General features: G+C 38.9%; 1 protein-coding gene across 3 annotated transcripts in view; it reads right to left on the reverse strand.

Moving 5' to 3' along the window:
• The window catches only part of TBL1XR1 (transducin beta like 1 X-linked receptor 1), a 104,526-nt gene that overhangs the window by 25,203 nt on the left and 61,152 nt on the right, over window positions 1–18,171 (reverse strand). For 2 of the 3 annotated variants that reach the window (XM_018074977.2, XM_018074979.2), the window contains exon 3: window positions 13,540–13,607. The exons of the other annotated variant lie outside the window; for it this stretch is intronic. The gene's annotated coding sequence lies outside the window, so the exon portion shown is untranslated. The remainder of the gene's footprint in view (window positions 1–13,539; window positions 13,608–18,171) is intronic. 3 annotated transcript variants of the gene reach the window in all.

Genomic DNA, 18,171 nt, shown 5'->3' on the forward strand with positions numbered 1-18,171 from the left:
GGATTAAATAAATAAAATACCCCATAACATGTAAAAAAACGGGGCTTATAAACCATGCCCAAATTTCTCATGGGCTTCCAGTCCCTGAGACCACACCAAGGTTGATATTCACTACTCAAAATCAAGTCCTCTTCAGCACACGCCTTCTCAGGTTCACAACCCACACATCCCTGCAATGCTCAGCAGTGACACAGTGCCAAGGAGACTGGATTTCAGTGTGACTTGTCACCCTGTTCTCCCTCGATCATCTGAAAACACCAAGCCAAAGACACTGGTTTTCTGCCTGTGGTTGATAACACTGCTGTTTAACTAGAATCTGCATAGTATCCAGATATCCCAGGTAACTTTTAATGTTGCTACACAAAGCCCCTAAACTCTCAAATTTATCAGGCATTACATGTATCAGTCTATACAGATGCTGGCCTTAAGATTTACTTAAAACCACACGTCAGGAACAGATCAGACACATGCCTGCACTTTACACAAACTGACCCGCTCGTTCCACGTCAGGAATCACTTCAAAATTCTTTTGGAAGCTACTTTTTTAAAAAGGAAATGAGGTTTCTTTTCTCAGAGACAGCACATCAGCTCTGACTTTGCTCCCTAACAGCAAAACTGTGCCTGTGTTTCAGTACCTTCCTACCCCACATCAGACAGGGCAGGTCTCAGCCCAGCACCTCCGTCCCTTGAGAACAATTCACACACTTCACACTTCGGGTAAAATTTACAAGTAAAATCTGCTAATAAGGAGATCAAATTCTACTCTCACCAACACCAGATCTGCAGGCTAATGGGTGCCCAACAGTGAAAATCTGATTGTATTTCTGACAAATCATTATTCCACTCTGCATGTTTATTATAGCTTTGTACTCCTCTTCCAGGTTCATGCCAAATGCTGGAGAACAGATGCTGCCCGATATGGCTCCTGGCCTAATAGGGTTTTTTTGTTGTTCTGGGGTTTCTTTTCAGACAAACCTGAACTGGCAGAGAAAGTTTATAAATGAGATTAGTGCTGTATATCTTTTAATCACCATTTGATAACGTACACTAGATTTACACTACAATTAGAGTTATTGTATCATCAAATAACAGCCTAAGAAAGTGATATTTCTGCAGTTGTAGGTGGGCTCTAACACATCCTCATTAGATAGGATAACAGGAAAACCTGGCAGGTTGCTGTGAATAATAATTCCCCAAAACATACCAATCATTAGTTTGATACCAGATATGATAAGTTAAAGGGAGCAGCTCATGCTCTGGGTAGCTCTGAAAAATGCTTAATGTTCAGATATAGGCAGACTGCTACATTTATCCACGGAAAACAGAAGTCTGGTTACAGAATCAATAAATCCCCTAGAACAGAAATATTACCACTAGAGCTTTTATTTTTTCCTGTTTTGCAAGAAATCCAGACAAATATTTTGCTAGCATGTGTGCACATAGACAGTGACACCATTTTATTAACTGTTGCTTAAGAATCTTCCTTGTTTTAATGACCATGACCATTAAAAAAAAAGGCAAATTACGTGACTCCACCTGGGAACGTGAAGTTTTTTTAATTCCACCCAAAAAGCCTGAATATGCCTACAAGGCCTTTGGAAGGTTTTATTACTACTCCACTTTATATTTTTATCAGGTATCATAAAAATAATACTTCAGTACTGCATGTGAGACACAATTCCTCCTTGTTATGCTTTACCACAAATACTGTGAGTCCCTCAGCCAGGCAAATCTGCTGCCCTCGACAGCTCTGTGATCACTGCCAGGGTGACTCAGGTGACAGACAATCCCTGTAGCCCAGGAAAGTGCTGATATACTGAACTCTACCACTTCTCCAACTGCATCTGGGTTGATTAGGGCAGTGAGGCACCAATGCCCCAAGTCTTCCTAAGACTACATCCAGAGAAGAGTTCTGTAGAGCCTTTTAGAAACACTTTATAAAGGAGAACTCATAAAATAAATTAGTGGTTCAAGTATGCAGTGTATGACCCATGTCCTTCTGTTAGAATTTATGAGACATCAATTTTGATAAAAATGAATGTTTTCTCACACTTTAAAAAGATAAAAAGCTGAGTTTTCTTTAACTGTATCAACTACTTGCTTTAAACACTCCTACTTATTCTTTCACGTTGTCACTTGAGCGATGGGGGGTCAAAACTCTATCAGGCACAATACGAATGATCCCTCACGTTCTCCTACCTGACAATCTGCAGGTGGGAATTCTTTCTAACCTTCTGAATTTAAAGATAAACTTTTTTTAAGTTAGATGTATGAGGGGTTTTTTGCAGTATTTCAAAATAAAGTTCTCATTTTCTGGATTTTTACCTGTGTCCCAAAATTGCTACTATTTAAATGTGCCCTTTTATTTAAGATTCAATAATATATGTCAAATGTGAAACTGCATTAAAAAAATATCTGTAATTCTATCTCATGAACCTTCTTACTGATATCTCATATGATCAGACTTTGTTGGTTTTCCTTCTAACAATTTAAACCAAGTGATGCTTCTCATGTTCAGCTTTTAACTCTACTGCTTTGCTTTTAACCAAGAATACAGCTTAATTTCCAAATACTAAAAAAATAACTTTTCCTTTTCTCATCTGAATTGTCTTCCTTAGCTCAGGCGATAAATATTTGCATTCTGTACTTCAGCTTTAGTGACCTAATTTATGGCAACAGTCTCTCTCTTTTCATGCCAATTTGAGAGTATGAAGCATACAAGATGACAAAGCCAGTCTGAAATTTTCTGAAGAGAAAGAATTACAACCCTGAAGGGGAAGAGGAGCAAAAAACCCAAAACCCACAACAAAACAAAACAAAAAACCACCCAAAACCTTGGTTAAAATAAGTTACCGTCTACTTATCTGAGTATTCAGTCCCCAGAAACACCGATCCCAGCCCTGAGTACTGTTACAAAATATGCTGCAGATAAAGCCCATTTGTTGGTTTTGCCTAGAGCAAAGTAGTATTTAATTACTGAACTCCAAATCTCCTCCCCAAAGTCATATGTTGTGTGACCCAGGAGGCCGGGATTCCGGATGTTACAGCAGAGACACGAGCGACAATATATTCAGCATCATATTTCCAGGGCTATGGCTACAAGGCTTCACATTTCTATACTTTCTAGAGTTAAAAATACATCTTCCTGGACAGCTTTAGGGCATCTTGCAGTGATTCTTGGCAGCCATATTTTGTAAATCCCTAGGTTGACTAAGGAAACAGGGATATTTCTGGTACTGACACTTTATTCGACACTCTTTATATTCTTAAACCTTTTTTTTTTTTTAACATTATTACAGTGCAACACCAGAAGAAATTATGTGTTTGAGGAAGACTCTCCTCATTTCCTGTAACAGAATAGCAAAGAGGTATTGTATATTAGTATTTTAAAGACTTTTCAACTTTCTGGGTAACAGTGAAAATAGATGTAGATGGACTAAACGAGCTCCAGAGGTCCCCTTCCAACCCCATCCATTCTGTGATTCTATGACATCTCTTTCCAGGCACAACCCTCCTCTATGACAATTACAACCCTGTTGAAATGGATAGTTCTGATACACCCTTCTGCAGATGCAAATATGTTATTGCTTTAAAACTTAAAAGCCAAACTCAGCTGCTCAGAATATGTACCAAATATGCAGTAAAACCACTAGCAGTGAGTCCTGCCTCAAGTCTGATTACTTCATGAAAGCCATCCCTCCCTGACTCTCCACAAGATCCCAAGCCCACACATCATGTTTGGAGAAGGCTTTTAATCACAGAGCTCAAGCCCACTGATGCAGACAAACCAGGCTTAAATGAAAACTCACCAGACGTAGTAGTTCAAAAATAAAACCACGATCCTCTTTCGATACTTAAATAATTTTTCAGAACACCCCAGGATATATAACATTAGGCAATTCTCCTTGATCAAACATCTAAACCATACCGAAGGTATTTTGATGGGATGACCTTCAGGGTTAGAGTGTCCTACCTGTACACAGGCTCAACAGATGCTTATGGTAGCAAAACTGGAAACGTGGCATTTCTAAAACTGATCAGAAAGTGATAGCTCCTGGTTGATGACCAGAATTAGCAAAGTCACCAGGAGAAGCAGCAGTGTAGGTTTGTCCAGTATGGATTCCTTCAGGCTGACCTGCAAAGTCCAACTTCCAGGCTCTGTATGCTAAATATATCTAACCCTGTAACGGAGAGGGAACCACCAGACAAATGCCTGGCAATTCTCCAGAAGAGACACCTGTCCATCTGTCCCTCAAAAGGGAAAATTTTCTTATTGGAGGGGCCATCCTGGGAGCAGAGGTAACGTCAAGGAAGCTGAGGAGCTTCCATTCTTAGGCCATTAAAAGGATGTCCCTTTAGACAGAGTTACAGTCCTTCAGCAATACCGAATTTCAATAAAGACTTTTGCAATCAAACTTTTAGACCCTGTCTCAAGAAGGCTTTGTGAAATTGCTCAGTGGCTTAAAGCACTAAGCACTAAAATAGCAGCCTGCTAATACTCTCTGGATCTAGACACAGAACAGCTGCTGGAATCAAGCACAAGAAAGGTGGAAACAGGAAGAAGCCTTATCTGCAACATTGTTTAAAATCCCATATATGCCTCTTCGGCATGTACCCAGTTTTAAGCATGCAACTATACAACTACTAATCTCCTGCGCTTCATTAAAGCCTTTGCAAAAAATTTAATTATGGATGAATGTGGGAGCACACCCATTAATCCTCGCTTGGATCAAACTGTGTAAAACGTTCTGAGAAAATAACGGATTGAGAAGAGCCCTTAAGTGAGTTAAAACAACCCCTGTCAAGAGCTTCTGCTGAGACTAAGGTGGGGAGGGGCAACATTCAAAAATGTTCTTCTATCTGTGAACATGCACCACTGAAAATAAAGTCAAGTACTGCGGTTCAAGCTTTTTGACCAAGAACCTGTAGAAATTAAACAGTTAAACGCGGTTAAGGATCTCCATACCGTGCTAAGTTTCTGCTCTCAGCTGATTTATTCTCATTTTCACTGCTGGAAAACCCACCGAATAATGCGGCCTGATAAGTCTGATCAGGAACATTCCATTTTTTCCAATACACTGTTCCTGATGTTCCCACAATAGATCATTCAGGGCTCTAAGGGACTGTGTCAATTGAATTGAATGATGTGGTCGCCTGCTGGTACATAAATGCAAAAGCAAAGCTGAGGGGGTTTATTTTCAAAACAGGAGACATTGATCCTGTGACAGTGTTCCATTACCCCGACTTTATTTCTATTAGAGACAGTGATTACATCTACATCAATTGCTTGAGCTGATGGATATTGGTGCACTAACAGTGACACAGTTTTTCACTACACTGCTGCCCTGGATGCTGATGGCTTACAAAATAAGATTCATTCTGAGCTCAAACTAATGCTATCTATTTGTCCATGGAAAACTACTGAAATTCGAGCAGACTTTTGTAATTAGTCAGTTTTCAACTGTCTGTGGTTTTGGTTTTTTTGTGTGTTCTGTAAATCTTAGGGTGAAGTAGTGATTAGTGACCATGTAGCCTGGAATGGATTCTATTTGTGACAAAAATATTAATATATTAAATATTTACATTGCTACCTGATGGCACTAAAAGAGCAGATGTAGTTCTCAGAGGCATCTGTGGAAAGGCACTCCTACAACAGCAGCCCTTTCTTCACTAGGGATTTTTTCATACAGCTGCATGGACTCCTATTCCCTTTTCCTGTACTGTGACCCTTGTGCAGTTTCCATCCACTGCACTTGCTATCTCTCCCAAGCTGGTGATCCATCTTCCAGCTTTCATCTCCTGATCTGACATACGATCTCGAGCCTGTGGTCACGCATTTGCCCTGGTTTTCACCTCCTCACCATGCACTGCCTACACATACTCTACACTCCTGAATCCATCCCTCCATCAAGAGAGTGATGGCTGTATCTGTACCTCCTTCAGTCATTTCTTTTTCTACGTTCTTCTTTCAACTGTTTTTCCATTACAAACTATGAGCTGCTAACATTTCTCACAAATAAATTCCGCTGGTTGAAAAAAAAATTCAATTCATCTTCAACAACAGTGTTTTCTAGTCCAACTAAACCCTGCTCATTTTATTTGTCCTTGTGCCCTGAGTCATGTCCTGAAGTGCCTGCAGGAGAAAGGCCTTTGTCTGACTCAGGTCAGTGTACTTACCACAGCGGTTTCCCTCACTCTTGATAAGGAAGTGTTTTTAATGCTGCCATAACAACAACTAATTGAGTTGGAGTTACACCTGCCCACAGTAACTAAGCACAGAACCTGTCAGAATTAGCAGCACCTGGATCGGTGCAGAAACTGGGACCAGAGCATGCCTGCCAGAGGCAACCAGCATCTTCTCCTGGGACCCCTCTGCACCAGGTCAACATCTATAATTTAGCACAACATGGGGCACCTCCTTGCATACTGCACACCTAGAATCCTTGCATAACCAAAAGTAAAACAAAAAGACTCCCAAATCTTGCTCTGTGGTGTCACTGGGTACTTGCGAGGCTGAGCCTGCAGGGACCCAAGCAGCCTTGTCTAGGTGTTCCCAGAGCATCCAGATGTACACCAATGAACTTTGTTAGAGTCCAAGTTTTGAAATAGTGGCCACCATTGCCTCATGGATTTGCAATAGGTTTTTTGGGAAACACTAGATTTTAAGGTTTTATTAAGGTTGGTATCATTACTCAGGTAATTATCCTAAATTTCTGCAGGTCTTTGGGGACTGGTTCGTGTTTCCTAGTGAACAATCAAAGGAAAACTAAAAACTAAACACATTTACATTGTTCTGGGCACAGTCACCTTCATGAACATGACCTTTTCCAACAAAGGATTCACTCATTCATTTGCCCTGCCCTTCATGTATGAGCCTGAACACTCTCGCCACAGCTTTTTCAGCACCTACAAAGCTATTTTCAAGTGCAGGTGTTATTTTCAGCATAGAATTTGACAGAACTACTCTATAAATAATACTGACCACATAAATGGAGCAAGAGAAGCATCTCCTGCAGAGGAAGACCCAGAGAAAGATGCTGTGTGTGTGTGTGAGCATCTTCCCCAACTCCTACAGTATTTTAGAAAAGACCAGGGATCATCAGGCACAGTACATAACTTCTGCAGTGCTGGGGATATAAAAATACGAAAAAAAAGAGACAGTAACAGAACAGGTGAAGAGGCTTTGATCTATTCTAAACGCAAATAAACTCGGCTTATTTCCCCATTGTTAAGCCTGGTCTTTTATGCCTTTCCCATGAGAAAAGAAGTTTTGGAATTATGTACTCTGGCAGCATCTAGTTTGGGAACAACAAATAATTTTTCTGAAATTCCTTTGTGAGTGCATGAAAGCTGCCAATTCTTTTCCTGAGGCAGATGTCTTGTTGAATAGTAACAGTTCTGAGCACTCTGTTTCTGAAAGATGAAGGATGAAATGCAAAACCCCTCCGAGACAACACCACAATGGGGTGAAAAAAAGTGGAAAAAACCCCCCCAACCTAACAACCTCACAGGACACAGAGAAGATCCTTCAGTTACAATTTATTAAAATTTCAAGTCAGGAAAATATAAACTGTTAACAAGAGAAGGTAAAATTTCCAGCTTTAGTGGCCATTAATCAAGAGCAACTATGTCAGAACCTGCTACTTACCGAAGAGGAGGCCAGGCTTATTTATTTATTTATTTTTAAATTTGAGATGAAGAAAAAGCAAAGAGTGCCCTTTGGATAGGGAAAACAATGAATTGATTATATTAACAATGCAGGGGTTTGTTGTGGTTTTTTAAAATAAAAAACCTTGAATACTTCTGGCTACTTGGAAAAAGGCCAGTACTATTCATGAGCTATGGATTGATGGCAAACAGGTAGACTGGTATTTATGAGCATTAACAGTAAAAATACACGGTGCTTTAGACAAGTTTTTCTCTATTAATCCAGATATTAAACATGTTGAGAATCTAACTCGAGTTGGACTGCAGAATTTGGTATTGAAAATATGTGCTAACATTCATTATATTTAGTGTTCAAAGTTCTCTACAGCCATGAAACACATCCTAAAGCATGGAATAAATTAAATGTAAACTGACAGGTTCTTTCTAGCCCCAAGATGTTCACCTTGAAAGATTTAAAGACGTGTAATTCATGACTGACTGCAGCATTATGCATGAATGGAGAGTTTTAAAGAAAGCTTAAGAAAGTTTACCCTCAGACTAAAAACCCAACTCTTTTCTTTACCCAAGCATTTTCACATCCAGCCCTGTTCACTAAAGCAGCCTGAAATGAGCCCATGGGACTCTGCAGGTAAATAACCATTATGAGTTGAGGATCTCAAAAAAGAAAAAAAAAGAAAAAAAATCCCCACTTTTCAAAAAAACCAAAAGTTATAGATAACATGCTTCTGCAATTGGTCATATGCATGTAAAAACAGAACAACATGTGAATCTACTTTAGGTATGTCTGCTCTCACTCTCCTCCACTATCCCTGCCCTACTAGGCTGCAAATCTGCAAAAAAAAAAAAAAAAAAACCTCCTTTCCTCATACCACTCCATCAATGCCACCTACAACACCACTTTATCTTACTCCTAAATGAAACCAAATGCAACACCGGTATTAAAAAGTGCAAACCACAGCTCTGGGTCTTTAAAAAGCCATTTTAGAACTCCAGCATTGCAGTGTCTGAGGACAAGTGACAGAAATCAGTTACCAGTGTAAACAAGTGCAAAATGGCAATATGAAACCATCTTCACTTAGGCTTTATTTTTTTAATTAAAGATCAATTAGCAGGAAAAAAAAAATACTAAATCAGAGATTCCTCAAAAAAAAAAAAGAGTACTAATGAAAATTAATTTAATGCTTACAGATTTTTTTTAGGAAAAGGACCACTGAAGTGGATCAGAAACTAACTGTATTTACTTTGGCACCTCAGATTTAATTCCAGGTGAACCTTGAAATTAGGTAGCTAAATTTTCCAGAAGCACTTAGATGACTTAGAAGTCTTATCAGAATTATTTCTAATGAAGAACGGGATGTGAAGTACTTGCCTCTTCTGGCTTCCTAACACCAAGACACATCTCTTAAAAAAAACATGAAATAAATTAAGAAACAAACACTGTCTGACAAACACTACTTTTGGTATTCAAAAGAGGCAAAGTTGCTCTTATCTGTGAAACTTAAATCAAATATTACAGTAGGAGTTTAATACCCATGATCTGAGCCCTGCTCTGGACACTGGGCATGGCCACTCCTGAGCAGGACCGAGTGCAGCTGCAGACAGCACGCAGTGATTCACTTGGTGTGACACAGCACCATCATCCTACTTATCTTGTTTTCTATTTACAACCAAAAGTAACAGAAATGTGAGACCAATGTAAAATTCCCATTTCTCTTGCACTGCACTACGTACTAACCTGCAGTACAGGTGTGACCTACCATGAAGTAACAGAGAAATAAAGCAACAGCAACCCAAGCAACCCAAGAGCTGCAGCACTGGCCGAGGCAGCGGGGAAGGAGGAGTGTGTGCCTGAGGCAGCCCAGAGGTGGGTTATAAGGGCTCCTGGGGCAGGTCAGGAGGGCAGAGTACTGCTTTACTGTTATGAAATAAAACACTGGGCATTCCTGGGCCACCATTCCATCACCGTTGGTCTCTCAGGGCTGTCACATGTGGTCTGGGAGGCAGCGAGGTGATAACCAAAGATCGAGGGAGAGGCAGTGCCGTGACAGGAGACAGGGAGGTGACAAACAAAAAAATGAGAGAGGCAGTGCAGTGACAAGAGACAGCGACGTGACAAAGAAAGAACAAGAGAGAGGCAGTGCAGTGACTTGCTCAGCCCAGAGCCCCCTGTGAGACTGGACACTCAACTGCACAACACGTTGAGCTGCAGCCACAAAACCCTCACCAGGACATGGGTAGTTCCAAGAAAAACACCCTGCCCCCAGTAACTCTGCAAAAAGGGACAGATTGTTTTCCAAGCCTGCAAGCATCTCTTTCCTTAATTTATACAATTTTAAGTTTCTCCTGCAGTAACCACCTTCGGTGCAGGCATTCAATCTCTGCATCTCTACATCCTACTCTGTACCACACCCCAAATCTGACTGTGGAAGTTGTCATGAGCAAAAACTATACTGTCTAGGCATTAGTGCTATGTATTTTGGCAGAGAATGTCTCCATCTATATCAGCTATGCCCAAAGTTCAATGAGAAACAGTTTTGGTTTTTCCCTTCAAGCATATGTATTTGATGAATAACTCACTCATGCCTCCAAAGGTTGTCTAGACATTAAGCTGGTCCCCCTTCTGCCTTCAACATCTGCTTATTTTTTTCTCTAAATGAAGCTGTATCAAGGGTCTTTTGGCAGAATGTTAAGAATAGCATATATGCTGAGGTGATATGCCTAGAAAACATGGAAAAGACATGCAATACTGTCATCATCCTCGACTAGATTTTCCATACCCTGAAGTATACCCTTTCTTTTTTTTTTTTTTCCTGGGAACTATTCCAATATCTGAATCATCAAGAGCAGTTTTTTCTTTTACAGTATGCCCTGAAAAATAAAAACAAGCTTCTTTCCTTGCCTGTAGAAAATGGAATATTTTACCTAACTCAAATTATCCTAGACCAAGGACAACTTTGAATGAATGCCAAGTTCTGGTACTTCATCAGTGCTTAAGTCTAGAGGCATATTTATACTGCTGCAAAGGAAAAATTCCCAGAGATTCCATGAACATGCCTGCCATAACACAGCCCCAGACAGCTCCTACACATTGCAAAGTCACCTGTATCTCTAGAAGCAATTGCACTGTTGATCTTTAAGATTAAAGCAGTGTACCAAATGTTCCTCTTGCTAATTTGGCACTTTACAGAGGGTCTGACTAATAAAAGGAGCCTGAATACACCTGTAGAAGAACATGTAAAAGGATTCAAAAAATATACTAAAATGCAGCTTAAAAGAACAGTGTTTTGCTTTTCTGTACAGCACATGGGAGATAAAAAAGCTATACCAAAGCAGCCTGTGGTATATAAAGTTTTTGTTTAGTGAAGGAATCGTCCTTCCAAACTGTATGCAAAGACTGTGTGAGTGCCTATACCCACACATAAAAACATTAAAATTTAAAGCTGTTGGCTTTGAACAGTAGAAGCAGGAGAGTCTACTGAAGAAACTCTTATCAAATGGGTTGAAAGTCACAAGGGATCCAATTAAGATAAAAAGTTCAAACCCAGGACATTTCCTCTTCTTTCTGACTGCTTAGGCCAACATTAGACATCTGTTCTCACTAATTTTTTAATTAGTCCCCTCTGCAGTAAACTATTCAAAACGTGACGATATATCATGTGTCCAATAAGGACCTCTCTCCATTAGAAGGTGCTATTTTGAATTAAACTGAGTCCTCTACTGATGTGGTTGGAAAACACAATCATAGCTTTGTGTAGAGAGAACAGTTTTGCTTAGTCAAGCTAAAACATCAGCAGAAATGGAAATACACCATGTCTTGTAACTGCAGGCCACTATTACACAGGCAGCTGCACTGAAACGATCTTCAGCTTGTCCCACAAGTGACCTCTACTCTGTCTTTTGCAGAATTAAGCAATCACAGTAACTACTTCTGCTAGCTCAGAGTTAAACAAATTAGATAGGACAGTCTTTCAGAAAAAGAAACCCACTGTCTTCGGTTGTCTTTACCTTACCTCAAACACTGGAATAACAGATTTTATGCATGAAAAATTCTGCTCACCCATTTCCAGTAATGGGAGCATTATTTGAAAATAAAGAGATGATAGAGAGGAAGAAGTCCATGACTTCTCCAGATGACATTATACTTTAATAAGTACTGCACAAATTGCTCACAACATTTTGAAAAATTTTCAGTATTTCTCAGACTCCAAGGAGCTCCCATCATCTTTCTTTTCTTAAAATATTTATAAAGCTGTGATGTTTTTACTTTGCAGAATTGCCACTTAACATTCTTGAGTGATGCTACTCAAAACTTCCTAATGCCATTTCTCCCATATAAATCTGAAAGCCCATTTTCTTTCACTCCAAGACTAACAAACTCTAATGTAAGCCTACATGCATGAATAGTGCATGCTCAAGGCATTATGCACTTACAGGTCTGGAAATCATACAGTGTGAACAGTACCATGCCCAACTATTTTAGACAAACCAATCTAATGCAACAACAGAAGGGGAAATGGCTTCAGTCTTCACACCTACTCACTCACAACTTCCAGTACTCTTCTGCTTCCTTAATTCCCCAGCCTCTAGAGATTTCTCAAGCAAGGCCCACCCCCTCCCCAATATCTCCAGCACAGAAAGACCTGGAGCTTGTTTTTTAGCTTAACCACGGAATCCCATTGAGAAGTTCTCATGGTATCCCACCTCATTTTTAGAAAGTATACATAGATACAGATCAATCCAGAAGAATATTTAAATGTATTCTGGTCCCATTGACTGCAATTGCTTAAGTGATGTGCTGGAGCAGAGCCAATACAATATTACCCTGCAAGGCCACAGAGAACATCAGCAATACCCTTTTCTCTACCTTGTGGGGTCTACTTGCAAGATAAGGTTTTTTAAAAACAAATTCCCTCTGTCTTTGAATGCCCTCTATAGACCTAAGACAGCACACAAAGAGAGCTTGCCAAAAACTTTAAGGGAACGTGAATTAAAACCAAAAAAATGGGGGGGGAGGCGAGAGAAGAGGGGGGGAGAAAAGACATCTGCTACACCCACAAGACATTTGTTAAATTACAGTAGATATTAAAAATTCTACAGATACAAATGTGGTATCAGTTATCTCCTGCTGAAAGAACAAATGCTCAGTTGTGCTCTTGCACAATACTTGAGTATGGTTGCTGGCGGACTGGTGCAGAATGAATTTTCCCTTTCTGAGAAGAAGTAAAGGTAATCTCAGCTCCCTTGTAACCCCAGCCATGGAGAAGAGAGAAGAAAATATGTTTAAAGAAAGCATCCAAAATAAAAAAATTATAGAGGGAGTGTAGTTACATGCATTTAAAGAAAATGATTGCAAAATTGTGACTGTGCAGTACACTTAAGAAGAGACAAGTAATACCACATGGTCTGAATATTTGCCCTCTGAACCACATACTTGTATTTTCCTTTAGGGTGACAAGACTTCAGCACTTGAAAAAAGCATACTATAACCAAAATACAGTAACTTTCCACCGTTTTTTAAAAACTGATACACACCAAAGCAATAGTGACTCCCCATTTCCAGGAGACAAAACAGTTTTTATGGTGTGTTTTGACAAAAGCTCTATTTATTAATATTTCCATGCTGTGAATTGATGTGTTATATCATAATAATTCTCAACAAAATGAATATGGATTTACACATGAGACACTAACAGTTCCAAAAGGAGCTGTTAATAAAGACCATTGAATAAAAGAACACTTAAATGTAAGGATTTAGTGAACTGCAGAAACCAATACCTAACAAATACTGTAAATGAACGTAATACTAAATTGTACCAAACTATCAGTCCACTTGTAAGACAAATAAATAGATAAATCATTGAGTGTCCTTACCAGAACTACTCTCTGAAACCCCACAAAATTGTGATGTGGCAGCAGTACAGCCCTTGGTATTACACCACCTGTAACACAAACCATATTATGATAGTTTCTATCAATGTTTATTTTAAAGGATGAAAAAAGGATAAAAGCTATTTTTCTACCAGTCTTTTTACTGAAAGAATTAAAACAACATTCAGTTTCCTACTGATAACAATATATGCTTAGTTAAGAAAATAAACAAACAAAAATTAAAGACCATCTTTTGATTATTTACATGAAATTTATTTAAAAAACAAATTACAGGCACAGTTTCAACTCTATTCTCTTGTCACTGTGTTAGCTGAAAGCAAAACCCCACCTCAGAACAGAGCATTAGCTTCAAAGGAACTTCTGTTCTTTTTGTCTGCCCACACTGACAAAGGGGAACTTTATAAGAATCCAGATTAAAGTTTACAAATGGGTAAGTATTGATGCAGAAGTTTATTGCAGTGTTAGCCAATACATACAACTAAAATGATTCAATAGCAAGATAAAAATTAGGAAACATAAGGCCACGATCAAACAAACAAACAAAAAAAAGTTTTCAAAAGTCATCATTTTTGAGCTGAATTTAACACCAAAAAAAGTAAAAAGAGCACATTATATGAAATAATCCTTAAAATACCCTCATGAAGTTAATTTCTACAGGCAACTTCAAAACTTAAAACACTTCCTACAAGTACATTATGCACCTGTGATCAGAATAATTACTGATCCTATATTTGTGTAACACAGTGATTCCTACCACCAATACTCATTACAGATTAAATCATTAGAGTGATCTTATGTAAACTAAGGGATTAACAAGAAAAGGTTTGAAGGCAGAAGCAGAGGAACACTGTCTGGGCACCACAAGAAAAGAATCCATATATCAAAAGTAATGCTGTTTGAAGCAGGACATACTCAATAGTAAAAAAGATAAAACCCTGCCTCAAATGGAAGAGGATCTGAAAAGCAACAAGCAATTTTCTAAATACTAAACTCGAGTTACAAAGGCTCATGAAATACATTACAAATAATAAATACCGAAACTTCCCAAACACCTCCTTAAAACAAGGATTAAAACCAAGGAAGGCAACACATGCCTTAAACAGGATGTAGCATTTCAGACTTTCCATCATCCTAAAAGTAACCACTGACCTCTAAGAAACCCTCAGCTATTTAGTCTGTTGCTAAGCTGAATAAGACTTAAAAATGTTGTTTTCCTTTTCTGATTGAGGAATCACAGGGTATTTAGGTCTGCAATCATTTTCCATGTTTAAATTCCCAAGAGATTCAAGTAAACTTCTCTCTCCCTCCCTCCAGCAAAACCTCCAACAGCCAAGTGGACATTTGTCACCAAGCCACGGGAAGAGCTCTGGGTGAGAGATGGGAGAATGCCACATGCACTGATGGCACTACACTATTCCATGTACAGGGATGGCAGCATTTAATTAATATCTAATTCACATCTACATATCAACAGTTCTACTTTTCAGAACAAGAAGACATAAATACACTGTTGCAGAGGAGTCAGAAATAGATGCTACAAAGCATCACTGTGAGATCACCAGTGCACTCAGAATAAAGTCAGTTTATTCATCACTACGTTTCCGAGAAAAACATTCCAGTACCACCACCCTGGATTGGAAAAGTATCCTGGTCCTCTCTGTAACACTTACTGACAGTAGTTCACAAGATAACTGAAAAGGTCCTGACCCCATATTAATGTAATTTTAATCCTCTGCTAGGCTATCATGTACTGCTTTGATCATTTCCATGAACCTAACTGTATATACCAACTGTACTGCTAAAATTTAATTTGGAAAAAATAATCAGAAGCAAAGTTTAAAACACTTATAAAATTTTAACTCTAAGTGCAAAAGGTCATTAAAAGGGGATGTTGATCCTCCTGGCTGAACAAACAAGACGAAGCAGTAAGTTTCAACACTTCCATGGTTTGAACTTTGTACACTTTATGTTTACATTAAGTACTTTTCATTCATTTGGAAGAAACTCTGTTTCAAGTAAATAACCAAAATTCCCCCCAAAATGATGCCAAACAGGAGAAAGAATCCAGAGGCCCTAAAGGAGGGCAGGGTACCACCACACCCTCAACAGAAGCTGCTGTAAGAGGAATTCCTTTCCTCTCCACAATTCCCCAGAGAGCACACAAAAAACACAACACAGAAGACCAGAAATTCACCACTGTATTAACCTCCAGCAGCAAAGCTGCTCACAGTTAACTCATTTGCCATGGGATGGAGAGGGCTGAGGTGCATAGCAAGAATTAAATGCATGGCCCAACTTATCGGGGCTTTTAAGAACAACTAAGGGACAAAAGTAATTTTTCAGATGGTTCCAACAGTCAGCTACTTCTGCAGGCACTTACAGAACATAATGTGACTATCAGAGAATCCCCTAAACTATATTTATCCTGAAAACCTTTTTAACCTGTTTCAAGTCAACATATGAGTAAAAGCCATTGCATGTGTGGCAGAAGCACACTACATAAAGAGAACATGTTCTTTTTTTTTTAATCTATGTTAGTGACATGAGCAGAATTTGTAGCAAAAAAAGCTTCACATACAGTGAAGGATGTAGGATAAAAACTTTGAATTTAATTATATTCCTACCAAGCGATGTGATGAAATGAAGCACATTCCACGGTGCTCACCTATAATCACAGGGCATAATTTCCCTTACTATATCCTCACTCTTCAGATGTGAATTGCTTCATAGTTACATGCTCAGTCTTTTATTTTTCTTCCAAGATGACTATCTACATTTGTTTTAGGGAATCTGATGAGAATCAGACTGCAAAACTAAAGTCTCATCATAGTTTAAAAAAAAAAAAAAAAAAAGAGATGAGCAGGAGGGAAAGGCCTAAGAGATTTACCAGCCTCAGGGGGAGGACAAGAACAGAAAACACTGCAAAAATGTGCATGATTTTGAGAACCAAACATTTTCTCTGATGCTAACAGGCAGGCTTAACAACTGTATCTGTTACTAAACTGCTCACACTCCATAAGAATTTCTGCATCGTGAGCATGAAATCTTTCCCACTGCAGCTTAAAATATCTATGCATTTAAAAACCATATGCAAAAATAGACATTACTTCCCCACTGCAAAATTAATTACAGAGCAGGAGTTTCATCTCACTACCATCAATACACGTGATGATGCCGCATGTAAACACACTGCACTTGTTTTGGCAAAGGACAGCAACACAAATGGTAAAATTTAAAGGATCCTGTGAAAATGTCACTCTCTTTCCTGAAGTGGCTGATTAATATGAGTGAAGGTGGAGGATGGGAACCTGAGAAGGCCACGCTGGATTAACCTGCCACTAGAGCGTGCTCCTCGATCAGCACGGAGCCCATTCACCCATTTCATGGGTGGGGTTTTTTCCATAACCTTTTTCATTTTGCTGACAGAAAGAAACACAGGGAAAATGTGTCCAGTACTTCTCTGAATTAAAGGATATAGCTATCCACACCAGACTGACTTAATTTCTTCCAATGACAGCTTTGTTTGCAACCCTCCCAAGCTTTGGGCAGCAACTTCTATTAGATGTTCTTCTCTTCCACCTCTTGTCACTGAAATCCTTATTGCTATTAGATGGGGACTTCTTAGGTCCCAATTTTTAAATTAAACACCAAAAAAATCCACAAAAATATTCCCAAAATTGATTTTCAACAAACAAACAAATAGCTTTGTTTTAATGACTGTCTGGTGTTTTTGCTTGGTTTGATTTTAAACCATGTTTAGTTAGGGAAAACAAGAAAAAAAGTAAATTATGTGGTCATAAACAGTACTGATGGGCATTTTATAAATTGAATATGGCCCATCACAGAGAGAGAAATTATCTACTTTTAGGAAGTATTGTTTACTGCTGTCTTCCCCACCAGACCACCTGTTAACAGTATTTGATGTTGTTTCCTTTCTGTATGATGACTATAGATGAGATATCTGATCTGCTCGCTACAACTCATTCCCTCTAATGCCTCTATTTCAAAGACCATCCAACCAACAAATGACACCAGCCTTAAGGCAATGCCCCAAGTGAATGTGCATCTATTCTTCTCTTCCTTATCCCCTGTCATTTCCATAATTCATCCTCTTAACGATTTAAGTGCAGAGGATATTTTCAGAGTACATCAATGGAGCTCAAAAAGTCTTATGGTTGACTGACTGCCAAGGGCACTTCAAGGAAGCAAGAAGTATGTGCGACTATTTTGGAAACAAGATGCTGAAATTCTCATTCTTTCTATTTTAGAGACAGATATTCCAATTCTTTGTCCTGATCATAATTCACACTACTTGGCTCAAAGTATTTAAGTTTTGTAAGTATATGCTTAGTGGGGAAAAAAAAAAAAAATCAAACCAGGAATCATTTTTACCAAACTGGAAGGCAGAAGCATTTTATTTGCTAAAGGTTGCCTCCTCTAGTGCTGTTTCAAGACTGGTGATGCAAATGCTACAGGCACTACTTCACAGACTCATTAAAAATGATCTCTGGAGCTTGCATCTCTTTTTCCTTAAAAAGCAGCCTTCAAAGTGTAAGCCACTCAAAAGCATTGTAAAGCTGGCTTGTCGTTTTCTCATTCCTGAAAACCCTCTAT

This window comes from Manacus vitellinus, unplaced genomic scaffold (assembly GCF_001715985.3).
Source record: "Manacus vitellinus isolate BGI_N305 unplaced genomic scaffold, ASM171598v3 scaffold_29_pilon, whole genome shotgun sequence".
Classification (NCBI taxonomy): domain Eukaryota; kingdom Metazoa; phylum Chordata; class Aves; order Passeriformes; family Pipridae; genus Manacus; species Manacus vitellinus.